The sequence below is a fragment of the Cherax quadricarinatus genome, chromosome 16, assembly GCF_038502225.1.
Source record: "Cherax quadricarinatus isolate ZL_2023a chromosome 16, ASM3850222v1, whole genome shotgun sequence".
NCBI lineage: Eukaryota > Metazoa > Arthropoda > Malacostraca > Decapoda > Parastacidae > Cherax > Cherax quadricarinatus.
Genome location: NC_091307.1, coordinates 29,223,297 through 29,245,406, shown reverse-complemented (window position 1 = coordinate 29,245,406; position 22,110 = coordinate 29,223,297). Strand labels below are relative to the sequence as shown.

General features: G+C 40.4%; 1 protein-coding gene across 16 annotated transcripts in view; it reads left to right on the top strand.

Moving 5' to 3' along the window:
- The window catches only part of LOC128688974 (prominin-1), a 1,112,830-nt gene that overhangs the window by 944,656 nt on the left and 146,064 nt on the right, over window positions 1–22,110 (top strand). The gene's annotated exons all lie outside the window — the stretch shown is intronic.

Sequence of the window (22,110 nt, the reverse complement as noted above, 5' to 3'; positions counted from 1 at the left end):
AAGAGGAAGGTGTGAGGAGAGGAGTATGAGGTAATCAGTCCCTCAACTTGTCGGTTTTTCAAACCATTCATCACAACTGTCAGACACTGCAGCATCATGGGATCTTTTTACAAAGAATTCTTCAACGCTTGTTCAACCTTTGGACGAAGACCTACTTTGACTAGTGGATGGTACCACTATGACCCCGCCTCCGCCTGCTTCACCTCACCTCACTACAGTATATAAGCCACGTCTACGGGCCTATGCTGTACATTCTACAAGATTGATGGACTGAACACATCGACTCCAGGCTGAGGGACTGATTACCTCATACTCCTCCTCTCCTTACGCCTTCCTCTTTGTATTGGACTGATGAAGCCACTGTGTGGCGAAACGTTTCCTGAATAAAGATTCCCATATGCTGCATAAGTGTCTCAATCTTCAACTTGTCGGTTTTTCAAACCATTCATCACATATGTCCATTCTGTAATATGGAGACCAGAATTGAGCTGCATAATCTAGGTGAGGCCTTACTAATGATGTATAAAGCTGCAGTATGACCTCTGGACTTCTGTTGCTTACACTTCTTGATATAAATCCCAGTAATCTATTTGCCTTATTACATACACTTAGTAGATGAATGGTTCAGAGAACCGACATGTTGATAAATTAGACACATGTGCAACTCTTGGGTATCTTTATTGAGGAAACGTTTCGCCACACAGAGGCTTCATCAGTCCATACAAAGGAGAATCTTGAACAGGAGGAGAATGAGGTAATCAGTCTCTCAACCTCCTGTTCTTCAAGATTCTCCTTTGTATGGACTGATGAAGCCTCTGTGTGGCGAAACGTTTCCTCAATAAAGATACCCAAGAGTTGCACATGTGTCTAATTTATCAACATATGCTTAGGCATTGCTGTCTTGGTTTAAGGTTGCTGCTCACCATAACCCCCAAGCCCTTTTCGCAATCTGTATGGCTAAGTTCTACATCATTTAACTTATAAGTACTAGGGTTATGGGCACTCCCGAGCTTCAGAACCTTGCATTTATCTACATTGAACTGCATCTGCCACTTTTCTGACCAAGAATAGAGTTTGTTTAAATCCTCCTGAAGTTCCATAACATCTACGTTTGAATCATTTATCCTACCTATCTTTGTGTCATCGGCGAATTTGCTCATATCACTAGTAATTCCCTCATCAAGATCATTGATGTATATTATAAACAACAACGGGCCCAAGACTGATCCCTGTGGAACGCCACTTGTTACAGATCCCCACTTGGATTTAACCCCATTTATGGACACTCTCTGCTTCCTGTCTGTGAGCCATGATTCGATCCACGAGAGCACTTTTCCCCCAATGCCATGAGCTGCCACTTTCTTTAACAGTCTATGGTGCGGAACTCTATCAAAAGCCTTACTAAAATCTAAGTAAATAATATCAAATTCTTTATCGTGGTCAACAGCCTCAAAAGCTTTACTGAAGAAAGTTAATAAATTAGTTAGACAAGACCGGCCTTTTGTGAATCCATGCTGAGTATCATTAATCAAGCTATGCTTATCGAGATGGCTTCTTATAATCTGAGCTATAATTGACTCTAGTAATTTGCCTACAATTGAGGTCAGGCTTATTGGGCGGTAATTTGACGGTAACGACTTGTCCCCTGTTTTAAAAATAGGAATTACATTTGCCATCTTCCACATATCAGACACTACACCTGTTTGAAGAGATAAATTAAAAATATTAGTTAATGGTTCACAGAGTTCCATTTTGCATTCCTTAAGAACCCTTGAAAAAACCTCATCAGGACCTGGCGACTTATTTTGCTTCAGTCTGTCTATCTGCTTCACAACCATTTCACTAGTGACTGTAATGTTACATAATTTATCTTCTTCTAGCCCACTATAAAAATTAATTACTGGAATATTGTTAGTGTCTTCCTGTGTAAAAACTGAGAGAAAATAATTATTTAAAATCGAGCACATTTCATTCTCTTTGTCAGTAAGATGCCCATAGTTATTTTTATGGGGACCTATCTTATCTCTAACTTTTGTTCTATATACCTGGAAAAAACTTTTTGGGTTAGTTTTAGAATCCCTAGCAACTTTAATTTCATAGTCCCTTTTAGCTTTTCTTATCCCCTTTTTAATGTCCCTCTTAATGTAAATATACTGATTCATAAGATGACCCTCACCTCTTTTGATATGCCTATAAATTCCTTTATTATGCCCTAGTAGATATTTGAGCCTATTATTCATCCATTTTGGGTCATTTCTATTTGATCTAATTTCTTTATATGGGATAAACGTTCTTTGAGCAGCATGTATAGTGTTCAGAAAACTGTCATATTGATAGCTCTCTTCGTTACCCCAGTCAACAGATGATAAGTGTTCTCTAAGCCCATCGTAATCTGCTAAGCGAAAATCTGGGACTGTTACTGAGTTATCGCTACTATCGTACTTCCATTCAATGCTAAATGTAATTGATTTGTGGTCGCTAGCACCCAGTTCCTCTGAAATTTCTAAATTATTAACAAGGGATTCATTGTTTGCCAGAACTAAGTCAATCAGGTTATTTCCCCTTGTAGGTTCTGTCACAAACTGCTTCAAAAAACAATCCTGAACTACTTCTAAGAAGTCGTATGATTCTAAATTCCCAGTCAAGAAATTCCAATCAATATGACTAAAGTTAAAGTCTCCTAGAATTACTACATTATCGTGCCTTGTGGCCTTAACAATTTCCTCCCATAGTAGTCTCCCTTGGTCCCTATCGCTAGTGGTTGGATACACCTGGATTGGATTAGGACCATTGACATTTCCTTTATGCTGCATACAGACACTACATTTCTTAACATACTCAGAAATGTCATTTGCCATACTTGGCCAAAAGTATTTCTTTCTGGCTTGTTTCACAGAACGATCCATACCAGGGTATGCAACACCTGGTGCATCATGAACTAGCTGTAGAGCTACGTTCACTAGTGACTGTGGAATTACTAACTGGTATACTCTTCTGCTTGGAGTACCCAACTCTGCTGTTCGATACAGTAATTTTTGACTCATTACAAAGTCACTAATGGGTGCTGGTGGCTTCACAGTCAGAATAAGATCTTCCTGGAGCAGGAATCGAATCATACCAGACCACATGGGATCTGTTCTTTGGGCATTCTTTACATCCTCAGCAGTAAATGGAGGGTCTGCGGTTACTATACTAACATGTCGCGATAAAGCATCTGCAACTACGTTTGACTTTCCAGGTAAATGTTCAAAAGTGGGATTGAACTCTTGGATAGTCAAGGTCCATCTGGCTAACCTTCCAGTAGGTTGTTTGTTCTGGAATAAAGGTATCAGTGGTGCATGGTCTGTCAAGACATGAACAGGGTACTGGCAAATAATGTCTTGGAAGTGCTTTAAAGATCATACTATTGCTAAAGCTTCTTGCTCCGTTACTGGATAATTACGTTCAGCCTTGGTAAGGACTCTACAGGTCCGCCATCACAAATCCGGCAATCAGTTATTCGGTTCCTTCAGTTATCTGGCACTAATTTTGGCTAGCATAATTTCAAATTTCCAGGGTCGCCACACCAACCTGCTGGTACTGTTTGGTGGCGTTACTTGCTGCATAAGTCATTCCAATTTCTTTTTCTCCATTTATTGTTTTAACCTGCTGACTTTTAGCCCTAGCCATGGTTCCAATGAATAGAAGAAATGCTTCTCATTATGTAAAGCACCTACACAGTACAGTGGACCCCCGCATACCGTTGGCCTTACATAACATTAAATCCGCATACCGATACGTTTTATCGCTAAGATTTTGCCTCGCATACCGCTAAAAAACCCGCTCAACGCTGTTCGTCCGAGATGCGTCTAATGTGCGGCCTTAGCCAGCCTCACATGTTTCGCCGGTGGCATTGTTTACCAGCCAGCCTCCGCGGTAACATCCAAGCATACAATCGGAATATTTCGTATTATTACAGTGTTTTTGGTGATTTTATCTGCAAAATAAGTGACCATGGGCCCCAAGAAAGCTTCTAGTGCCAACCCTACAGGAATAAGGGTGAGAATTACTATAGAGATGAAGAAAGAGATCATTGATAAAAATGAAAGTGGAGTGCGTGTCTCCGAGCTGGCCAGGTTGTATAATAAACCCCAGTCAACCATCGCTACTATTGTGGGCAACAAAAAGGCAATCAAGGAAGCTGTTCTTGCCAAAGGTTCAACTGTGTTTTCGAAACAGAGATCGCAAATGATGGAAGATGTTGAGAGACACTTATTGGTGTGGATAAATGAAAAACAGATAGCAGGAGATAGCATCTCTCAAGTGATCATAAGTGAAAAGGCTAGGAAGTTGCATCAGGATTTAATTAAAAAAATGCCTGCAACTAGTGATGATGTGAGTGAATTTAAGGCCAGCAAAGGTTGGTTTGAGAGATTTAAGAAGCATAATGGCATACATAGTGTGATAAGGCATGGTGAGGCTGCCAGTTCGGACCACAAAGCAGCTGAAAAATATGTGCAGGAATTCAAGGAGTACATAGAAAGTGAAGGACTGAAACCTGAACAAGTGTTTAATTGTGATGAAACAGGCCTGTTTTGGAAGAAAATGCCAAGCAGGACCTACATTACTGAGGAGGAAAAGGCACTCCCAGGACATAAGCCTATGAAAGACAGGCTTACTCTGTTGATGTGTTCCAATGCTACTGGTGATTGCAAAGTGAAGCCTTTATTAGTGTATCACTCAGAAACTCCCAGAGCGTTCAGACAAAAGAATATCCTCAAGGCTAATTTGTGTATGCTGTGGAGGGCAAACAGTAAGGCATGGGTCACTAGGGACTTTTTCTATGACTGGTTACACCATGCATTTGCCCCCGATGTGAAAGATTACCTAACTGAAAAGAAATTAGACCTTAAGTGCCTCCTGGTGTTAGACAGTGCCCCTGGTCATCCTACAGACGTGGCAGAGCGACTTTATGGAGACATGAAGTTCATGAAGGTGAAGTTTTTGCCTCCTAATACCACTCCTCTCCTGCAGCCCATGGACCAGCAGGTTATTGCAAACTTCAAAAAACTGTACACAAAAGCTCTGTTTGAAAGGTGCTTTGTAGTGACCTCAGAAACTCAACTGACTCTAAGAGAGTTTTGGAGAGATCACTTTAATATCCTCAATTGTGTAAACCTTATAGGTAAGGCTTGGGAGGGAGTGACTAAGAGGACCTTGAACTCTGCTTGGAAGAAACTGTGGCCAGAATGTGTAGACCAAAGGGATTTTGAAGGATTTGAGGCTAACCCTGAGAGGAGTATGCCAGTTGAGGAATCAATTGTGGCATTGGGGAAGTCCTTGGGGTTGGAGGTTAGTGGGGATGATGTGGAAGAGTTGGTGGAGGAGGACAATGAAGAACTAACCACTGATGAGCTGCTAGATCAACTTCAGCAGCAAGAGGCCAGACCTGAGGAAACTGGTTCGGAGGAGGGGAGAGAGAAATTGAAGAAGTTGTCTACTACAAAGATAAAGGAAATCTGTGCAATGTGGCTGTGGATGAAAATCACCCTCACACAGCTATTGCAAGCCGTGCTGGTGACTATTACACTGACAATGTTGTGAAACACTTTTGGGAAGTCATAAAGGAACGAGAGGTACAGGCCACTATGGACAGATATGTTGTGCGACAGAAATCCAGTGACTCTGAAGCTGGTCCTAGTGGCATTAAAAGAAGAAGGGAAGTAACCCCAGAAAAGGACTTGACACCTCAAGTCTTAATGGAAGGGGATTCCCCTTCTAAACATTAAGACTCTCTCCTCCTCCCATCCCATCAATCATCACCAGATCTTCAATAAAGGTAAGTGTCATGTAATTGTGCATGCCTTTTTCAGTTTGTGTGTATTAAAATTAATATTTCATGTGGTAAAAATATTTTTTTTTCATACTTTGGGGTGTCTTGCACGGATTAATTTGATTTCCATTATTTCTTATGGGGAAAATTCATCTGCATGACAATAATTTCGCATAACAATGAGCTCTCATGCACGGATTAATATCGGTATGCGGGAGTCCACTGTACATTATGCATTAAAGATAAGGTGACTTTGAAGCCACTGTTGGTTGCCATGAGCTCAGTCTCATGAAGCAGGAGAATATGCTTTATTATTATGCTAATATCAACACTACAGCTTATTTGCCTATCACAATTGATCTGATATGAAATAAGAAACAATATAAATAACATAAAACATGTTAAATACTCCAGAATGAATAATATTTGGCATAATACCGAGCAGTTCGGCAGAGTTATGAAGAGGATATGGTAAACAAATACCATTCTCCTATCCTTGTCTTGGTGTCTTATTTTAGAGAAAACGGAGTATAGCACAGGGCTAACTATGATATACGCTCGCACTCTACCATAAACATGAAACAAAAAAGCTATTTTCTCTCTATAGATTATCACACACAGCAGCATGTGTGTAGAGAACCTAGGATAACCCCAAAAAAGTCGACGTGGCTTATTTTTAGTACCTGGCTTGGATTAGCCATATATGATTTTTGGTAAATATTCAATTCCCAGCCAGGGTAGAAATATTAGGCGTGTTTCTTTCCACCTGTTGTCTATGTTTACCTATCAGTAAATGGGTACCAGGGTGTTAATCGGCTAGTGTGGGTGTTATCCTGGGACACTGACCTAATTTTCTTGAAATACTCAGCATAACAAGTGCCTTTCTATACAGTAGTATGTCACTCGTATTGTAGATAGTGACCCTCGTATTGTAGATAGTCTTAATGACCCTCGTGTAGTAGATAGTCTTTTTAGTATGATAATAAGATGTTATCTTCATTATAGAATAATAAGAAAATATTATAACATTTATATTATAATAATAAGGTAAAAGGACCCCAATGGAAATAAGTCAGTGTGTCTGACTTTTTTGGGTTATCCTAGGTTCTCTACACACATACTGCTATGTATGATAATTCTATGTAACTATTTGTGTATACCTGAATAAACTTACTGATGTCAGCTAGGCCTGTATACCTTGTACATGTATGTGTAGTAAATATATTATTATTATTATTATTATTATTATTATTATTATTATTATTATTATTATTATTTTCTCAGTTGTTTGTTGGGTTATCTTATTCAAACTTGGGCAATGTATGATGGAAAGATACTTCTTCACGTACACCAAAAATGAAAGAAATCAGACTATAAATAGTGGAGTTCACTTCTCAGCCATTAGCAGCCGCTTAGCGGTTTATTTTTGTATGGTTTTTATGGTTATATTCTCATTTTTTCGATCTCATTTGATAGAATGAAAGATATATTACAGAAATAGATATGATTTTGATTGCTTTCATGACAAAAAGAACCTTGAAATTGCGCTCACAGTAGCGAAAATGTTCTATTCTTTAGTGAAGCTCAAGAGTAAACAAATGACGTCACCGTCCAATACCTGTCCGCCTGCCAGTCCAAATTCCAGTACAGAGTCAAGAATGGATTGACATTATTTATACAATTATTACAATAATGCAGCAGTCTGCATAACAGTAAATCTTTTTTTTTTTTTTTGTGAATAAAAATTCCAAATGGTAAGCAAGAGTAATATAAGAGGGGCCTGGAACTGTGACTAATGAACAGAGAAAATGTTCTTGTAGTGCCAGGAATGTCTACATTGTTTATTCTGGACACTATTTTGAAATTGGCATCCGTTGAAATTTGTGTGAAATCGGCCAAATTGCCAATTTCTGACCACTTTATTGGGTAATTGAAATAAGTGAATGGGCGGTTTCTTGTACTCAGTTGACAAACTAGAAGTAAATAAGTTTATTCAGATATACACAAATACAGTTACATAGATTATCATACATAGCAGTGTATGTATAGAGAACCTAGGATAACCCAGAAAAGTCAGACAAAGTGACTTATTTCCAGTACCTGGCTTGGGCTTGCCATATATGATTTTTGGTAAATATTTTTTTTTTCTCGGTTGTTTGTTGGGCTATCTCATTGAAACTTGGGCAATGTATGATGAAAAGATGCTTCTTAACATACAACAGAAATAAAAATGATGGACGGTAATAAGGGAGTTCACTTCTCAGCCATTAGCCGCCTCTTTGCAGTATATTTTTGTATGGTTTTTATAGTTGTATTCTCATTTTTTTGGACTCGTTTGATATAATGGAAGATATATTACAGAAATAGACATAATTTTGATTGCTTTCATGACGAAAAGTACCTTGAAATTGAGCTCAAAGTAGCAGAAATGTTCAATTTTTGCCGATGTTCAATGAGCTGTGTAAGTCAAGCTGGTTAATTTTATTAAGTGAGTTCTAACTTAACCACTCTGTAATTTGGCAAACTCAGTAATCTGGCATACTACAGGTCCCAATGATGCCGGATTTGTGATGGAGGACCTGTACTAGCAAATGCAACTGCGTTGTACTTGCCATCAGTCTTCTGAGCTAGTACGGCACTTATGCCAATTGAACTAGCATCAGTTGTCAGATAGAAGGGCTTAGAAAAATCTGGGAATTTCAAAATGGGAGCGGACGTTAGCTTTTCTTTTAGTGACTGGAATGCTCTTTCTTGACGGAAGGTCCAAACGAAAGGAGCATCTTTCTTAAGCAATTCAGTTAGAGTAGCTGCTATTGAAGAAAAATTAGCAATGAAAGATCTATAGAAACCTGCTAGACCCACAAAGGATCTTACAGCATCAGCAGTTTTGGGGGATGGAAAATTTAACCCCATAAGGGTCCAAGGCCAAAATCTGAAGTGGTGCTCCAGTGTCCAAGAAATTTTGAAAAAAAAAAAAAATTATTTTTTCTTACAGAATTAAAGAGCATATTTTTGTGAAGGTAATAAGACAAAAAAAACAAATTTCTGATCAGTACTTACCGAGATACAGTGCCGAGAAGTTTGTCCAAAATGACGTGGTGGCGGCAACATCGACGAATTCCACATACGCGCATTACTTTATTTAGCAGTTTTTGTAGTTTTTTCTTTTCTTTTCCAATTTTTTTCTTTTCCTACTAACTTTTGGGGCCTGAGAGACCAATACTGTGTATAATGTATATATATAAACTCACTGTATTGAACACAAAAACCGCACTAAAGTTATCATATTATTGTTTACCACTGTTGTTTATTACAATAAACATGCACAAATCTTGTATAATACTAATGTTCTATCATATATTTACATATTTACAATCACTGGACATGTTTTTAGAACTGCTGGAGCTTGTGGAACTCCTTGAAACAAGGCACTATGCACAGAGGCACCTTACATTCCTCACACATAAACCGAGTGTCTTTGTGTCTTTGTTGCCGTCGTTTTGTTTGTGCACAGATGATGCATCTCTTCTGAGCAAATTTCTTCTGAGTTGGAGGAAGCTGCATTATGAAATGATCACCTTCCCTCCTCAAATGCTTGGGTATATCCTGAGGAATTTGAGGACCTTGTTGTATAGCAGGTGTTCTTACCTGGTACTTCATTATGAGTTGTCTGACAACAGACAAACAAAATTCACCATACGGTGGTCTGTTGCCAGTCTTTATTTGGTACATATTATATGATTGAGCATTGAAATGTCCATGAGATGGAAGAAAATTTTCATGTACCACTTGTAACTTTTACAAACACAATCGACAAAACCAATCTGCATGTCACATTTGTCAACCAAGCTCATGTTTTGTGTATAATCAATCACTGTCACTGGTTTTCGAATACATTTATTAGTCACTCGATCAACTTTGCCACTGTCTTGCATTTCATTACGGTGAATGGTTGTCAACAATGTGACATCTCGTTTGTCATGCCACCGTAATGCCATGATGTCATTGGCAGTAAATACCTGCATGTCATCACCACGAGCACCTGCGTTGAGCCTGGGCATATGTTTACGATTAGAACGCACTGTGCCACACACATCTGTCTTGTTCACTCACAAGAAATCACTGAGTAATGGGCTTGTGTACCAGTTATCGGTATATAATGTATGCCCCTTACCAAGATAAGGTGCCATCATGTTTCTCACTATGTCACCTGAGATACCCAATAACATCTTGGTATCTTTCAATGTTTTGCTTCCCGTGTATGCAACAATATCCAACACCAGGCCACTGTCACAGTCACAGAGTACTAACAGTTTTATACCAAAGCGTTTCCTCTTGCTCGGTATATACTGCTTGAATGACAGCCTACCTTTGAACAAAATCAAAGACTCATCAATTACAAGATTCTTTAATGGATAAAAGTATATGCTGAACTTTTGTTTGAGATACATAAAAACATTTCTAATCTTGTATAACCTGTCACTTCTGTCAGGCCTGGTTTTGTCAGAGAAGTGCAACATACATAACAATTAGATAAACCTGTTCACTGGGATGATTTCACTGAAGACCGGGGTAGAAATTAGCCGATCTGTGGACCAGTATGCTTTTATATTATGCTTATAGACATGAGGCATAAGCATTATTGTTGCAAAAAGCAAATACATTTCTGCAACAGTCTTCTCTTTCCACCGGTGTAGTCTTGACTGTGGTGATGTAGTATTTGCCATGGTGTACTCAAAATACTTATTACTTTCCCTGACAATAGTTTCCATCAATGGCTGGTCAAAGAATAATTCAAAGAATTCCAGTTCATTGGCCGTGGTTCCAAGGGGACAAGTAGGTAGAATTCCACTTTGAGAGTCATCAAAGTGGTGGGAGTCAGCAGCATGGGTCCCAGCCTGGGCTGGTGAGTCACGCATGGCGGTGCCACTACCATCACCACTACCACCATCTGCTGATGCCTGTGGTCTATCCATGCCAAATGTAGCCACATCATTCTCACTATCACTATCTAAACCTGGTGTAGGGCCACGGGATGTACTCCGTCCCCTGGGCACAGCATAGGGTACACTACCCGAGCGCATGTGGCGGCGTACATACCGACGCTTCACTGGTGAATATGATTCCTCACTGTCACTACTCGAATGATCGTCAAGAGCAATAAAATCACAATCCACGTCACTATCATCATCATTACTGAAGTCAGAGGCCTGGCCATGCAAAAACAATCAGGACCTTAATCTTCCTCTACCTCCTGGAGATTTTGTTGACTTGATTGAACTCTGTGTTAATTTCAACTGTTTTTCTTTCAATAACAAGCACTACAAACAAACCTACGGCATGGGAATGGGGTCCCCCATCAGTGCCGTCCTAGCCAACTTATACATGGAACACCTAGAGTCCGAACACTTCTCCAACATCATCCCTTCAAGCGTCACTTGGTTACGTTACGTGGACGACGTCCTCGTAATAACTCCCAAACGTTTTGATGTACGGGATCTTCAGGCAAGGCTCAACGCAGTTGAACCGGCGATCCAGTTTACACTAGAAGAAGAGTCCAATGACAAGCTACCTTTCCTCGACGTCCTCATTCACAAAGTAGACAACAACCTAAGATTTCAAGTTTATCGGAAACCCACCAATAAAAATGATCTCACACACTTCTATTCCAGTCAAGATACCAAGACCAAAAGAGGCATCATCATCGGGTTTTTCCTAAGAGCATACCGAATTTGTAGTCCTGAGTTTCTTGACGAGGAATGTACATACATTCACCAAACATTCACTGAGTTACATTTTCCTTCTTTTTTCATCAAAGACTGCAAGAAAAGAGTTCTTAATATCATTAATTCTCCACGCATCAACACCACTCCCAACAAAGTTATAATTCTTCCCAACAGCCAGGTTGCATTGAACGTCTCAAAAGTACTTTCACAAGCTAACACCAGAGTCGCCATCGCTTCTAGCACTTCAATCAAGGATCTAACCAGGACAAAATCCAAGCACCACGAACCAGTCAATGCAGGAGTTTACACTATACCCTGTGGAGGCTGTGACAAGATTTGCATAGGTGAAACAGCAAGAAACCTCGACACCCGCCTTAATGAACACATTTACGCATGTAGGAACGATAACTTGAACAACGCCTGTGTACAACACTGAAATTCCACCAATCATCTCATGAAATTCAGAGACACCCAGTTAGTGATCAAAGAAACTAATTTCCGCAGACGCAAGTGCCTCGAATCAGCACTGATCGCTGTTTCGAATACAATTAAACAAAACAACGGCAGTTTCACAATCTCCGATGTCTTAGCAAGAATCCTTCTGAAAACAGTAAACCCTGCCATCACATAGTCTCTCCTGTTATACTACACAAAGCACATTACAGAGAGTGAACACTGAAACAAGCTGCCTCTTTCCAGTCTATATTTGTCCAACCTATTTTTATGTTACCCAAGTAATAGCTTTTATATCCTTTTACTCATGTAAGAATTAATTGCTCTACCATATTGTATTACTTTTGTCACTACTACTACTCCCACTACTATCACTAGTATTGCACCTCACTCTGAGCCTTTATATACCCTCTGTGTCCATGTATTGTTTGTAATGGCTTGATAAAGCTCCTGGATAGCGAAACGTTGCCACAATAAAATGTCACATTAGTTGCATTTGTGTCCTTTTACTTTGCAAAAATAATAGTTTTCTCTTGCATTGAGGTACAACTGACCGCGACTGAGGAGTGCCCACACCAGAGGTAGAAGGTTGAGGATCGTCAGGGTTTTCTACACTATTATCGATATCCTGGTCATTCCTTTCGGTCACTAGCTGATCAAAGCTAAAGAATTCATCTTCATTTCCACTTCCATCAGTGTCAGAACTATCAGATAGGAAGAGGAGAGTCCCAATTTTCCATGGAGTGAGAGCTGACTTGCGACGAGGCATGGTGAACAAGAGTAACTGAGCCGGCGTTCCCACAATGCTATGCGGGCACCTAGATTTTTTGTTTATGGCGCACACCCACCACACAGACCCGTTCTCTCACCTGTAGGCCTATGAGCGCTTTTGCGCTAAATTTTACGGCACTACAATTTTGGCATAGATCTATGGTTTGGACACTCAACGTGAAGCCGTAGATCTATGGGACGGACCCTGAAAGGGTTAATACTGCTGTTACTTTACTTTGATCAGTCGTAACCCCTCTCGGAGTGACTACGTGACCAAGAAACTTAATTTCTGATCTGAAAAATTGACATTTGACAGTTTGACCTTTAAATTGGCTTCTTCAAGCTTACCAAGTACTATATCAAGTCTTTTCAGATGTGTATCCACGTCTTCGGACATGACGATTACGTCATCTAAGTACACCGTAAGTGCTTTACCTATGAGACCTCTTAAGATATTGGTCATGAGTCTAGAGAATGTGATAGGGGAGGATCATAATCCAAAAGCCATACGGAGGAAATGATGCTGACCTGTGGGAGTGGAGAATGCGGTTAACTCTTGGCTGTCCTCGTGAAGAGGGACTTGCCAAAACCCTTGTAACAAGTCCAGGGTCGAGAAGACTTTGTTATCTCTGATGTTACGTAAAAGATCACCAAGTACAGGAAGTGGGAAGCGATCTGGAATAGTTTTCGCATTTAACTTCCTAAAGTCAATCACTGGGCACCAAGTACCGTCCTTCTTAGGCATTAGGATCAAGGACGCATTCCAGGGTGAATTGCTAGGTGCAATAACTCCATCATCGAGCATCTGATTGATCAATTCTTCTGCGACAGCAACTTGGGAATGAGGCATTCTGTACGCAGGTATATAGATAGGTCTAGTACCAGGTTCAAGTGGAATACGATGGGATAATAAGTTCGTTATACCCATCTTCTCACCTGGTAAGGCAATGGCTTTACGACGTTTGTTCAACAGAGTCAACAAACGCTTGACTTCGTCTGGAAAGTCAGTGGGAGCTAAGTCTTTCTTCTCAACTGGTGGAATGGATTGATCCAGTGGAGTGGATGAGGTCTCCCCTGTTGAAATAGTACCGACCCACTGGTCAGGTGGTAAGTCATCCTGTATTTAAACAGGGTAAGGATAGTGAACTAGGTCAACAAGATTAGTACAGTGGACCCCCGCATAGCGACTTTAATCCGTGCAAGAGGGCTCTTTGTTATGCGAAATGATCGGTATGCGAATGAATTTTCCCCATAAGAAATAATGGAAATCAAATTAATCCATGCAAGACACCCGAAAGTATGAAAAAAAAAAAATTTTACCACATGAAATGTTAATTTTAATACACACAAACTGAAAAAGGCATGCACAATTACATGACACTTACTTTTATTGAAGATCTGGTGATGATTGATGGGATGGGAGGAGGGGAGAGAGAGTGTTAGTGTTTAGAAGGGGAATCCCCTTCCATTAAGACTTGAGGTGTCGAGTCCTTTTCTGGGGTTACTTCCCTTCTTCTTTTAATGCCACTAGGACCAGCTTCAGAGTCACTGGACTTCTTTCACACAACATATCTGTCCATAGTGGCCTGTACCTCTCGTTCCTTTATGACTTCCCTAAAGTGTTTCACAACATTGTCAGTGTACAGGTTGCCAACACGGCTTGCAATAGCTGTGCGAGGGTGATTTTCATCCATGAAGGTTTGCACTTCAAGCCACTTTGCACAGATTTCCTTAATCTTTGTAGTAGGCAACTTCTTCAATTTCTCTCTCCCCTCCTCTGAACCAGTTTTCTCAGGTCTGGCCTCTTGCTGTTGAAGTTGATCTATCAGCTCATCAGTGGTTAGTTCTTCATTGTCCTCCTCCACCAACTCTTCCACATCCTCCCCACTAACCTCCAACCCCAAGGACTTTCCCAATGCCACAATGGATTCCTCAACTGGCATAATCCTCTCAGGGTTAGCCTCAAACCCTTCAAAATCCCTTTTGTCTACACATTCTGGCCACAGTTTCTTCCAAGCAGAGTTCAAGGTCTTCATAGTCACTCCCTCCCAAGCCTTACCTATAAGGTTTACACAATTGAGGATATTAAAGTGCTCTCTCCAAAACTCTCTTAGAGTCAGTTGAGTTTCTGAGGTCACTACAAAGCACCTTTCAAACAGAGCTTTTGTGTACAGTTTTTTGAAGTTTGCAATAACCTGCTGGTCCATGGGCTGCAGGAGAGGAGTGGTATTAGGAGGCAAAAACTTCACCTTAATGAATTTCATGTCCCCATAAAGTCGCTCTGCCACGTCTGTAGGATGACCAGGGGCATTGTCTAACACCAGGAGGCACTTAAGTTCTAATTTCTTTTCAGTTAGGTAATCTTTCACATTGGGGGCAAATGCATGGTGTAACCAGTCATAGAAAAAGTCCCTAGTGACCCATGCCTTACTGTTTGCCCTCCACAGCACACAAATTCTCCTTGAGGACATTCTTTTGCCTGAACGCTCTGGGAGTTTGAGAGTGATACACTAATAAAGGCTTCACTTTGCAATCACCAGTAGCATTGGAACACATCAACAAAGTAAGCCTGTCTTTCATAGGCTTATGTCCTGGGAGTGCCTTTTCCTCCTCAGTAATGTAGGTCCTGCTTGGCATTTTCTTCCAAAACAGGCCTGTTTCATCACAATTAAACACTTGTTCAGGTTTCAGTCACACTATGTATGCCACTACGCTTCTTAAATCTCTCAAACCAACCTTTGCTGGCCTTAAATTCACTCACATCATCACTAGTTGCAGGCATTTTTTTAATTAAATCCTCATGCAACTTCCTAGCCTTTTCGCTTATGATCGCTTGAGAAACGCTATCTCCTGCTAGCTGTTTTTCATTTATCCACACCAATAAGAGTCTCTCAACATCTTCCATCACTTGCGATCTCTGTTTCGAAAACACAGTTAAACCTTTGGCAAGAACAGCTTCCTTGATTGCCTTTCTGTTGCCCACAATAGTAGAGATGGTTGATTTGGGTTTCTTTTACAACCTGGCCAGGTCGGCGACACGCACTCCACTTTCATACTTATCAATGATCTCTTTCTTCATCTCTATTGTAATTCTCACCCTTATTGCTGTAGGGTTGGCACTAGAAGCTTTCTTGGGGCCCATGGTCACTTATTTGGCAGATAAAATCACCAAAAACACTGTAATAATACGAAATGTTCCGATTGTATGCTTGGATGTTACCGCGGAGGCAGGCTGGTAAACAATGCCACCAGCGGCACATGTGAGGCTGGCTAAGGGCGCACATTGGATGCGTCTCGGACGAAGAGCGGTGAGCGGGTTTTTGAGCGGTATGTGAGGCAAAATTTTTGCGATAAAAGCGAGCGGTATGCGGATTGTACATTATGTGATGGCGTCGGTATGCGGGGGTCCACTGTACAGTGGATTCCCGCTTAAAGATCACCAATTATGTAAGTGTATTTATGTAAGTGCGTTTGTACGTGTATGTTTGGGGTCTGAAATGGACTAATCTACTTCACAATATTCCTTATGGGAACAAATTCGTTCAGTACTGGCACCTGAGCATACTTCTGGAATGAAAAAATATCGTTAACCGGGGGTCCACTGTATTTTCTTCGAGAAGAACACTGTGACCCGAAGTGTTAGCAACAAATAAGTGGGTCTTACTGTCTCTTACAACGTGTAAGGATGGTTTAACAAATAAACCCCTTACTTTGCAGGAATCACTGTCAACTAGGACGTTATCACCATCTGGAACACTAGGAACAGTAACAGACACTCTAGTGAGAGCACTAGCCGCAACCGAGATGTCTTTCTGCAGACGGCATGTGACATCAAGAGATGGCATTACTAGTTTCAAGTAATCGTTTTCCGACAAGGCGTTCCCTATGGAGAAACTACTACTTGGACTAGCAGACATTGCAGGGATAGGCTGAGCACTCAAGGCAGTCTGAGCATCCTCAGACACTTGAGGCAACACATTATCTTGCATGTCTGAAGGTGTAGGTGGAACACAGATGGGAGTGACAGAGTTACTAGTACCTGACCGCTTGGGTACGCTACTGGAAAATGCACTGGCTTGTAAGGACTTAATTCGAATGTCGTACTCTGCGGCAGTATGGCATATCTCGGATCCAAGCTGGTAACCCCAAAATGGAACGATCAAGCCATCGGTACGGGTCAAGCACAATACGCAAGTTTCTCATAGAAACAAATCCCAGTAGGTCACCAGGGAATGTAATCTGGTCAACAACAAGGAAAGAAGCAGTAACTTCTACCTTGGATAGAAAAGGTGAATGAAGTCTGACCTCGGTCACGCAGAAGGGAACCAGCTACTCCACTAAGGGAGGTTTCAGTAGTTGATTCAGTGATGAGGACACATCGTAACTGCTTCTCTTTAAACAAACTAGACCTGATGACATTAACTTGGGCACCAGAGTCCATGAACACATGAACGGGCGTATTATGAATAGATGCTTGTACTATAGGACCTATCGTTTCATTGAGAGTTATGTGCAAGCAAAAAGGTGGGTTGTCATCGGAGAAGGCATGTTCCACTTCATCCCCAAATTCATCTACGTCAGAGACGTGTGAAGCAACATCATCAGCAGGGTTGTCATTCTCAAGACTGCTTAAGGCTTCATAGAAATTGTGAACAGGGATGGTGTACTCATCACCTACTGTCACTGGGGTGCTCGGATATCCCCGAATTGTAAGAATGAAGCTGGTTCTGGTTATTCTGAGAACCCCGACCTCTATTTCCTCTCCTGGCTCTGCGGTTGGAACGGCCGCGGAAGGATCTAGAGTACTGGAGGTCATAGAGAGCACTGCATCTATGTGTCATGGCTATGAATTTTGTGGTAAGTACAATAAGGCAAATCGGACTGGTACTTATCAGCATTACGATGCCTCTTAGAGCGACTATCAGGGCAATTTACTGCGATATGTCCATGGTAACCACAATTATAGCAAGTTCTTTGGCTATGGGTACTGTACATGCTACGAGTGCTACGGGAATGATAACGCTTGACACTAGCTTTGGATGACGGTCGCGAGTGATTTAGATCGGGAGTTTTGGTTGTAGCACAAACAAGAGGAGGTACGGGAGTAGTCAAAGTGGTTGATGTAGACCTTCGATAGGGGAAGGTTCCCTCGGGACACAAATTACACACATGGATAAGAGCTGCAAGTGGTCCCATTGTGGCATTTAGAGGACTGGAATTATACACATACACTGACGTTGGTGGCATTAGCTGTTTAATAACTCCAAATACTGCTAATTTGGCAAACCCCTCAAGAGCTGGTTTATCATTGTCTTTAAGGTACTTGGAACTTTGACCTGCCTTAACAAATGAGGTCATGAGGTTATTTAAATGAAGAGCAAACTCATCTAAGGATTCCTCTGGCCTCAGAGCTGTACACACTAATTCCTTAAGAACAACAAAAGGATCAGTTTCTCGTACTGGTTCAAGATAGTTAGGGATTAATTGCTCATAATCTTGCCACTTGGTTAGATCCTGAAAGTCCTTCATACGGATCAAGTTGAAGACATGCGAGGCAGCTGGTGAATGAGCTAAACTCTCCTTTCCGATACTAATTAGGCAACTCTGATGGAGGACCATCTACTGAGGCATTTACTCTAGCACGAACAGCTGTAAACCATCCTTCCAGGTTGTCTGGGTTACCATTGAACAATGGCACAGCATCATAAGGGTCATGACTAAAATTGCGAAGGCTCGAAGTCTGAGTGTGTCTATTGTTTGATAAAGAATTACTCGAATTTGGGACTGATGCATTAATGGTTGGACTAGCAGAATGTGCTGAGGCATCGCTCGAGAAAACTTGAGACATATTTGCAAAATGTAAAACAAGAATTTAGAGAAATAAAAGAAAATATAACTGAGGAACACACAACACAGTAAACTTAAATGGGAAGAAATTACTTGACTATTCTGCATAAGTAAATAAAAATTGACAAATCACACTGTAAGCAAGGAAAACTCACACTCGCAAAAGAAAATACTCAACTGAATAAGCAACACTTTGAAAATCAAGAGAAATTGTACTTTACTCAAATCAAATTTGCTCAAATTTACTTTAAATTGAATTAATGGCACAGTGAGTTGTCTTTACTCTCAATTGAATAAGAAAATTCAACAATAAAATGATAAATCAATCAAAAATGTTAAAATGGAATCAATAAAGCTTGTGCAAAATTAAAACAAACTGGGAAAGCAATTCTAAATAAAAAAGATTAAGTGACACACAGGGAACAAAATATTATGCACAGAAAATGTAAAACTGAAATCACAGAATATTGCACTGAAATAAACTGTAGCAATATTGCAAATAACAATTTCTAATCAGAAGTACTGCACAACACTACATAAAAATTTCTGCAAGAAAAATTTTCATGGCAACACAATGTTTACACAAGAATTTTTGTAAAATGAGTCAATGTTGCAATAATAAAAAAAAATTACACACACAAGAAAATACAGTTTACAGGAAAAAAAAAATCATCATCAAGGAATGAGCTGATTGAACACTTTAACTCTTAATTGCAGCTTAAGCAACACTTACTGAACAAGCAAAAGAATGATTTACTTTAAAAGAAGAACTTAAAAATTGCACTAAGAGTGAATTTGTTCAATAAAATATAAAAATAATAGATTCAAAAACACAGAACAAAAAGGTTTGAACACTTACAGTGATGCAGAACACACATCAATATAAACACAATACAGTGAAACCTCAAGAATCGAACTGCTCCCAACACGATCAGTTATGTAAGTGTATTTTTGTAAGTGCTTTTATAAGTGTATTTTTGAGGGTCTGAAATGGACTAATCTAATTTACATTATTCCTGATGGGAATAAATTCATTCGGTAAAGGCACTCAAACAGCCTTCTGGACCGAAGAAAGTTCAATATTTGAGGTTCCACTGTACTATAATTTTCTTGCAATGAAACTTGAGGTATGAAAAATTTGGAAAATAATTGTCTTGTTTCAACAAAATAATGGCACTATTGTCTGTGGAGATAAGACAAATTAGACACTGGCTACATGAAAAGAATTAACACAAGAATGTTCGACACAGAGAAAAAAAGTAAAATGGCAAATGAATGAAAACAAAAACACCAAGAATACACAAATGCTGGGAGAAAAAATATAACAGACAACACTGAGTTGTGATGCAGAATATAAGGTAATAAATCACTGCAATACTGTGAACACAAGATAATTGTGAAGTGTAAACACAAGTTTATACTGCTTATATATTGCACACAACAAGGAAAAACATTGAAGTACTTCAGGTATATATAAAAAAAAAGAAGCACAACACAACAGACATAAAGCACGAAAATTAACACTGAAGAAAGAGGGAAAAAAAATAATATTGCAAGCAGTATATAATGAACACTGAATCTAATCAAGAGTTACTGAATGTCACTAAGAAATCACTGGAAACACAAAAGAAAATATGTCGCAACACTTACAAATGTCTCTATGAAAAAATATTATTCGTTAACACTGTAGCGACGTTGTAGAATGAGGTGGATAGTAGTGGTGGAGTCTCGTGGCTGGCGGCGATGGCACATCTGACGAAGGGACACTCTTGGCTCTTGACCCCCTATGTGGTTCTTAAAAATGTGATGCTAGAACTCGTAATAAGGGTACAAAAACAGTGGTAGTGGGTGAGGTGGGTGGTTGAGGCAGCGCTGTGGTGAGACACCGCGTGGTGACTGGGCCTATGGGATGAACGGTGTAAGCCACACTGGGGACACCCGCACTAGGCACGAAAATATTCTAAGCCGGGCTGGCTTAAAAACAAACCCATAAACTACCACAACACCACAGGGACGATGAAGCACTCAAACAGCTAGAACTGGAAGCACAAAGCAATGAAGAAGACTGTACCCACGTGGCTTGCTTGAGTATTGGGTTAGTCACCTGGGTTAGTTGCTGGCTGGCTTGGCTTAACCCTTCACACAGACTGGCTTGATAACTTGTAACACAGCAGGGGTGGAAAGCTGGCTTGGCAGGCAAGGCCGGATGGTGTAAGGCTGGCTGGACTGGGCTTGGGCTGACTCCCCCACCACAGACTGGCTTAGGTGGCTTGGCTTACTTTGCAAACCCGGGTCAACCCCTCGGAGGTAATGCAAATAGCAAGATAAACACTAATACACAGAGACTGACCAGTGAATAGTGCAGAGGGCTGGTAAAAGCTTGCTTGGGGTAGCTGGCTTGGGGTTGTTGAGCGTTACTCTTCTCGGGAGGCCTAGCGTTGCAAGATGGCGACCGGCTCGGAAATTTATATCCAGAAATCGCTGTAATCGTCAGAATTACAGGCCCTCCGATGCCACCATTTGTCGTGGGGGTTCGAAAGGAGATATGATGGTTGAAGATAAACACACTTGTGGATGGTAACACTATATATTGTCACTGTGGTAAGGGAGCCCAACCTGCCGTGCGTTGCCTGGTAGACCTATGCGTGGACTGAGGAAGTTCCAGAGATACTCACACACACATGCGCATCACATGATGTCATGATGTCACACAAACTGGTCCCTAGGCCTAGTAAGAGGTCATACCTATAAAACATATGGATGGTACTATGATACTCAGATAAGCTATACAACACATGTAAGGGGGATCAGCAACTATGCTGACATTACCATTATATATTCTGCAACTTGTTAATCAATTCAACTTAATTATAAATTCAGTTACTGCTAAATCACTAACTACCTCTGTTAAAATATAAAAAAACTATGTTCAGTTTGAACCAACTATGATATATATGCCTAGTATTAAGTATAGTCTGCTAAGCATTAGGTTTAGTCTGCCAGAAATGCCCCAGCATGATAGTGGCTCCCTTTGTACTTAGCAAATCAAAACTGCAATTACACTTTGTAAACTATGCAAAGAAATAAAATCCTTAATTAAGGTAGAAGTCAGGGTTTTGTGGAGAAACCCTAAATAATTCATCTGTGCAAAATTCTAGTTAAGAACTACCTGTAGAATTGGACAATTAATCACAGGAGGTTTGTGCACTGGCAATGGAAAAGAAGCGAGTGAAATTCTGAAAGACCAATGTGAATCAAATGTTAATCATCCACTAAATGAAAGTAGGGTGGAGAATGCAGAATTTTTTTTTCATTCCCTCTGAAGACCACACACATCATTTAGCTGACGTAAGCACTAATCCTGCAAAATTCATAAAAGAAATGGACATGGTCACTCACGCAGCCCCTGGACAAGTCTCATAGTATCAGTGTCCCTTCAAGGAATGGTGCCTTGATGCTTGTGAAGGGCTCTTGATCCAAAAAATTAGAGCTACCCTCCCT